The 6,774-nt window shown below is 53.7% G+C and overlaps 1 protein-coding gene across 11 annotated transcripts in view; it reads left to right on the top strand.

The window, feature by feature from the left end:
* Positions 1–898: 898 nt before the first annotated feature.
* Positions 899–6,774, top strand: part of PCDH15 (protocadherin related 15) — a 617,117-nt gene continuing 611,241 nt past the window's right edge. For 4 of the 11 annotated variants that reach the window (XM_072930877.1, XM_072930875.1, XM_072930876.1 and 1 more), the window contains exon 1: positions 2,175–2,825. The gene's annotated coding sequence lies outside the window, so the exon portion shown is untranslated. Of the gene's footprint in view, positions 1,052–1,083; positions 1,552–1,898; positions 1,922–2,171; positions 2,826–6,774 lie in introns of those variants that run through there. The other 7 variants (XM_072930873.1, XM_030275751.4, XM_072930869.1 and 4 more) reach the window with 6 other exon arrangements.

The following is a 6,774-nucleotide window of genomic DNA, read 5'->3' as shown; positions in this document are numbered from 1 at the left end:
AACTGGGTCAAGTGAAGTCGCTGCAAGGCTAAGAGGAACTTGGGGAACTTTCCTTGTGGTGGCAGAGCAGCCAGCTGGGCAGAACCCATTTTCTGAGCCCTACTCGTGTCTTTGTGAGCAGCTGTGGTGGCAGCAGCAGCAGCAACGGGGTTCAGCCAACCTCAAAAAAACACTTTTGGGGGGTTTTATTGTTAACTAATTGTTCTTGCATCCTGTTCTGAGTGGGGGAGTCTGGTCTGGGTTGCTGCATTGGTCTGGGCTTAAGCTTATAAGCTTTGGGGGAAGAGGTGGGGGAAGTTACAGTGTATGTGCAGTGTTTTTCAAAAAGATTGACTAAAAAAATGCATAATGGCTAAGTGCCTGATTCCACAGGCTGCTGACCCTGCCTGTTTGAGATTTTTATTCAGATAGTTCACCAAAAATCTCCCATTAAGCCTGAAAGGTTCACGTATTCAGGAAATGCCTATATTTAAAGGGAATTAACAAGGAAGCTCACGGGCTTCTATTGAAGTGCACGAGGATCTTTACAAGTATCTCTTGTTTGTAAAGACAGATGTGCAAGGGCAACTGCTGGAAGCCTAAACTCCACTTCTGCTAACGAGCTGACTGTATGCCAGCACCGGGACACGCGATATTTCCCCTTCAGCCGCTGCATTAATACTCATTTTTTTTACTTCACAGAAATCACCCCTATTGACTTCCCACCCCACACCAGCATCCCCGAGCTAATCCCGCTCTCAGCCTCCACACGGAGTCGGGTGTGCCTCAGTTTCTCTCTGTTCCGGCCGAGTTTGGGGCGGTTTTCCCTCCCTGGCAAGTCAAAGCCCGCGGGTGCGCGGGGAGCGCGGAGGTGAGGAAGAGGAGGTGAGGAAGAGGAGGCGCTGATGGACGAGGAGGGGGAGGGAAGGAAGGAAGGCAGGGAGGAGGGCGAGCGGCCGGAGCCTGCGGCTGCAGTTCGCCGTCCCTCCGAGCCGCGGCTGGGGGCACACTCCGCCCGCGTTTGGCGAGCGCGGCTCCCGAGCGGGGCAAGGCGGAGGCAGCCGAGGAGGAGGTGAGGACACTGCCGGGGGTGGGATGGGATGGGATGGGGGACCCGCAGCAGGACAGCCCGAGCTGCGGGAGCCGCGCTGAGCGGGTGCGGGAGGCAGCGAAGCCGCTCGCCCCGGTCGGTGGCTCCTGGCCCCGGCTTGTGGCCACCAGCGCCACCGCGGTGAGGGTCTCTGAGGGGTGCGTGCTGCTACGTGGTGCCTTGAATGTGGGCTACTCGGCAGCATCCCGCTTCCCTCGGATCAAACTCCCTGCTCCCTGACGGATTTCAGGAGTGTTAGAGCTCCTCGGGACTCTGGAAACCCAGTGCGAGTCCTTCAGAAGGCTGGGATTGGTTATTAGGATTCCAAAGGAGTTAGCAGGCTCCTCTGAAAATACCTGGGGAAGAAAACATTTTACTCAGCTTCCCGGCAGAAAATGTGTGGTTCCCGAGTCTACGCTGAGGATTGGATTTGAGAGGATATTGAGATACGCGGGATTTACATGGTCATCTTCACGTGAAAGGTCAGGAGTGATTATTTTCCTTTTTAAAAGGTTTGACAGACAGATGTTAGTGGTTCTGCTGATGGGGTTGCCCGCAGAAGTGTGAGGGAGGCGCACAGGTGAACCCAATAAAAGGGGTTTGAAGGCAAGAGGGGAGTTTGGTGTAATTAAAAGGGCAAATTCGCGTTTTGTATTCTCTCAGGTAAGGAAAAACTCTCTTCCGAGAGAGCGAACCTGTCCTGCCCGGGCTGGAGCTGAGTGGAGAGGGCAGGGTGAAGCGGTGAACATTTGCGTTTGAAACCAGCAGCGCTTTAGCTGCCGGCTCACTTCTGAGAGGTCCTTTCCTTGTATCGGCCTGAAGCAACGCGGAGTTTGTTTATTAGAAACGAAGGTTTGTGCTGCTTTAGGGTAACACGGAAGGTTTTCACCCTCGGGGTCTCTGGTGCTCCGGCAGTGAGTGCGGTGGGCCCGGGTTTGTGCGGGATGCTTTCGGGAAGCAGCGGGAGCCGGCGGCGGGGCTGACCCACCGGGCACCCAACAGGTCCCCGCGGTGTTGATTCTCCACCTGAAACTTCGCACGCCGAGACACTGAGCCTCCGAGGAAACAGGCCTACAGGTGGCATTTGGGGACCAGGCATCAGCAGCAAGCACAGCCTCGGCAGCGGTGCGCGCCGCTCCGGAGTTGGGCTCGCTGAGTGCCGCTTTGCCGGAGGCTCCTTCCCCGGCGCCGCGGAGCATCTCCCGCTCGGGCGGGCTGGGAGCGCAGCGCAGCCGCGGCTGGAGGCAGGGAGAGGGGGAAAGAGCGGCCCTGGAGCCCCCGGCCCGCTCCGCCGTGCCCGTGCCCGGGGGACGAGGCGAGCGGCGCGGCTGCCAGGGAGTTGGCTGCGCTATCCCGGGGGACCGGCTGCTGAGGAGGCAGCGATGCCCGGAGCCCTCGCGAACGCTTGCTGCCTTCTTTCTCCCCCTCACTCCCCCCACCTCCACCCCGCTCCTCCCTCCCTGCATTTTTTTTCGCTCTCGCCGATGCGGGGAGGCGGGCACGAGCCGCGGCTCCGCAGCGCAGCAGCGCTTTCCCCGCGCCGGAGCCGCGGCCGCGCCGGGCGGGCAGCGGCGGCCGCGCTCCCCCCGCCCCTGCGCAGGCAGCGCCGCAGCCGCGCTGGCCCCGGCGGGCGGAGCGGCGCCGCCGCTGCCCCCGCACCGAGCCCGCACCGAGCCCCGGGCCTCGCTGCCCCAGGGCGGCGGCCCCCGGCCCGTCCCGCTGCCCGGCGCGGCCGAAAGTTTCCCGGCGGAAGGGGGTAAGTCGGGGGCGACGGAGGGATGCGCAGGCGGGGGGATGCCGGAGCTGCCCTGCCGCGGCTCCTCGGGCTCAGCCCGAGGCTCTCACCCTCCCGGGGAGAGGGCAGGGCTCCGCGGCCGGAGCCGGGAGAGCCTCCTCCAGCGAGGATAGATACCCGTCCCTTCCTCCCCTTCCCCATCGGTCCCTGTCGCCAAGCGGAGGACAGACGGTGACCTCAACTACTGTGGTGTCGCTTTGAGATGCGGGGTTAATTTGCGAGGGCCAGTAGTGGCTGAAATGCAGCGCTCAGACTTTAATATCTGCATATGGTAATGGGTAAAAGAAAGGAACCCCGTTAGTATTCCGCTCCTGTAATACTTGGCGCGGGAGAGCCTGCTGCTCCATCTCATTTCCGAGCTCCTCTGGGGGAAGCGGAGTGGTGCTGGGTGCCTTCCCCGCTGCCTTCTCCCCAGTGCCTCAGCCCTCCAGGCATCGGGGGAGTCCTGCGGAGGGGAGACGGGGAGCTCCTTGCCTTGCAACCGCAAAGCTGCGGAGAGGCACCTTCCAGGGCTCGAAAAGCCTCCGGGAACGCTCTAGGAGTGGGATTACGGCAGGAATCAGCAGGGTAACCCCTGTGCCCGGCTCTTGGCAGGTGATGTGACTCTGCTGCCCACCTTTTACACACCCCGGTGATTTTATCGATCCCCGCGGCTGATGCGAGCCCCGTGTTTGAAATGTTGTGCGAACTTGAGGGATGCGCGGTGAGGTCAGCCGTGGGGGCTGGAGCCTCAGCGCTGGGATTACCTCGGGATGAGCAGCACCGAGGTGTGGGTGGTGTCATCTGGGGGCACACCCCCGGAGAGGCAGGAGCCGGCTTCCCATCCCCTCTGCGTGTTTCGGCAGTGGCCATTAATGATGATTGGATGTTAATTCGGAGGGAGGGGTGTGGTAGTCGAAGGGGTTTTTGGATGCAAATCGGTGCCCATTGACTCATTTGAGCCCCGCCGAGGTGTGGGGGGAAGCCCCTGTGTTCGCAAGGCGCGCTGCTCCCACTCCCATCATCAAAAGTTAAGGTGGAAACATTTCCGTGTCTGTTCCCACCCACCCACCACCCGACGGGAGGAGGTTCGTGACATATAAATTTCTCAGACTGCTCTTTGGGCTGTCTGCGTGTTAAGCAAATACGTTTCTCACCTCGCCTGAGAACAGTTTTGCTCTCTGATGAGTGGAAACTGGGGAAAAAGAGACATTTAAAAATAAAATCAGACTGTATAGCTGGAGCGGTAAAGCAAATGTTCTCGAGATCCCACGTAGCAAGCTGGGGATGAACGCAAACTGTTCCTGCCGTGTAACTTTTCCCAATTCAGTTCTGCCTGAGAGATGCGATCTCCTCCTGCCTCGCAGCAGAGCCCGGTCCGCATGGAGCGCGGAACGGGAGCGAGGATGCTTTTGGATGCTTTTCCCAGCGCCCTGAAGGGGCCCCGGGAGCGTGCTGGCACTGCCGCAGGAGCCACAGCCTTGGCACACGCGGTGCCCGGCACCTACAGCAGCCGCACGGGAGCCCACCCTGCTCTCAGCTTTCTGGTGTGCCAAAGCTTTGCGAAATTTGAGGCAGATTACTCCCAAATCGAGCACTACCGGCTCTCCCCTCTTGCTTCAGCTGCTGTGGCAGTGGCAGGCCCCCTTCTGTCACCCTCGGTGTGCTTAATTGTCAGGGGAATGACCGTGGGCAGGTAAAGGGACACTTAAATCGGGCTTGCTCTCGTTTTTATTCAAAGTTTCACATGCAGCCTTTCGCAGCCTGCTTTTTCTTCAACTTCTCAATGACAACGTGCTCATATCTGGAAAAGTGTTAGCGTATCCAATTCCTCTGGCAAAATGGGAATGGTTGGTAGAGCAACCTGCTGAACACCTTCAAAAGTGAGTGCTTAGCTCAGTGTGCGTTTTGCAGCAGAAGAGGTTTGGTCAGCTTTGTTGAGACCATGGTTATCAGTCATTCCTCCACCAGTGAAGCATTAAATCAGCTGTGTAAATGAGCCTCTCAGATCTGGGCTCTGCTTTTCTGTACAGGGATGGAAGCCTGAAGCACCAGGTGTTGAGCTGCTGCTGAGTGCCCATGTGTGGGATAGCCTGGGGTTGGTGGCTGTTTGGGACAGCTCCACTGCAGTGCTGGGTGGGCATTTGCTGTAGACTGAAGTTTTCTGCTTCAGAAGCTGCCACAGGACTGATTCAGGGATACAGAGCTTTGCCAGAGCTGATGGAAGGGCATGGACATCAGACCATCAGAAGTTAGAACTTGCCTTGAGTTCTTTTCCCTCAATTTACAAACTAAATTTCTGTAAGTTCCTACGTATTGCTCCCAGATGCTTCAGGAACCACATTTTTACTTGGTGGGACACATCCTTAAAAAGTGGTCTCCCTCCTTTGCTGCTCCTTTCCTTCTTCCCATGCCTTAGCAGCCTGAAATCCATGGAGATTTACCCCTGAACCTTGGGATTTAGGTACTTTGTTAATAGCTTCAAATGAGGGAAATAAGTTGTTAAAACTCTGCTCCTGGTTAGCAAGCAGCTGAAAGAAATGAAAACAGTAGCTTTGCACTTTTCCTGTTGTGGCTTTAGTAAACTTCTGGTAGCAATTCAGCCTTAGTCTAAATGCTCTCAAACAGGAAAATAACATGAACAGTAGCGTTCCTTTTTTTTTTTTTTTGGTTTTTTTTTTGTGCTTTTTTTTTTTGTTTATTTTGTATTTGTGTCTGCATATGGGCCTCTGTCCAGCCAAGCAGCAAAATCTGAAAATAGGAAAATAGTAAAATCTGGTCTTAGTTCAGTTTTAACAGCAAGTCTGATACAAAACCTTCGGTTTGGCAAAGAGAACTTTTTTACCCATGAAGGTTCTTTCTGGATCTTCTTCATCCGAGTTCGAAGCAAACTTAACAGATTTCTGGCAAAATGAAGCTTTGGGCCTTTTTGTGTGTGACCCAGCTGTTTTTCTCTTAAACTCAGAGTGCACAGATGAAAACTGATCTGTTAGCCAATAACTATTTACTTCTTGGTATTTGTACCATGTGGAGGGATAACTGAAAGCTTGAAATCTGGATCAAGCCAAAATGCTGCTTGAGAATTAAACCCAAGTTTGCTTGTTCTGTCCTATTAATAGTTTATAAATTCAGTGTCTGAACCACAGAAAACAGTAGTTAAAGTGGCAAGGATTATTGCTCAAAATCCTGCAATCAGAGCTTGCTGTTTTAATTAAAAATAACTAATCAACTGATTGATGAAGGGAAAAAAAGTGCCTTGCAGGTATATATTAATTTTGCTGCTACCAGAGGATTCTGTGTGATGCATTTGTTGATGTGAAGTCTTTTGGGGGAAGTTGAGTGCCTAAAAAGCTTGTGCAAGCACAGCAGAGCAGGCTTCTGGGAGAGGAGATGCTCCTGCAGCTCTTCATGCTTAGGCGATTTATTACAAGAGACTTGACAATCAGGACTAACTCAGCAATAGTGGGAAGTGTTTATTTCTTTTGGCAGTTCAGGCAGTGGCTTGGGGTGTTCCTGAGTTTTTAGGGTGACAGGCTGTTCTTGGGCTACTTCATGTCTGGCTGGACTTTTATCAAGCTGTAGCTCCAAAGAAGGTGAAACAAATAATTCTGATGGCTGGTGATAAACCTTTGAAGGAAGAGCTAAAGTCACTTAAAGGTCTGTCTGTTTTGTACATATAAATCTACTGATCTGACCTCCTTATGGCTCCTCTATGTTGGAATTTGTGGTATTGATGATTTTGAGATTGTAGAAAGTTTTTGGTTTTTTTTGATTTGTTGTCAAAGAAGTTATAATTTGTGTTGGTTTTTAACGTTTATTTTTGCTTATTTATAATATGTTTTGTTGTTTTATTGTAGGTTTGTTTTGTAGGGTAGTGTGTGGGGCTCTGCCTTTTAGTGGGATGTTATAAATATTATATATTAGAAATTGT

This window comes from Taeniopygia guttata, chromosome 6 (assembly GCF_048771995.1).
Source record: "Taeniopygia guttata chromosome 6, bTaeGut7.mat, whole genome shotgun sequence".
Classification (NCBI taxonomy): domain Eukaryota; kingdom Metazoa; phylum Chordata; class Aves; order Passeriformes; family Estrildidae; genus Taeniopygia; species Taeniopygia guttata.
Note: the sequence above shows the minus strand (reverse complement) of the source record. Positions and strands in the feature narration are given on the sequence as shown.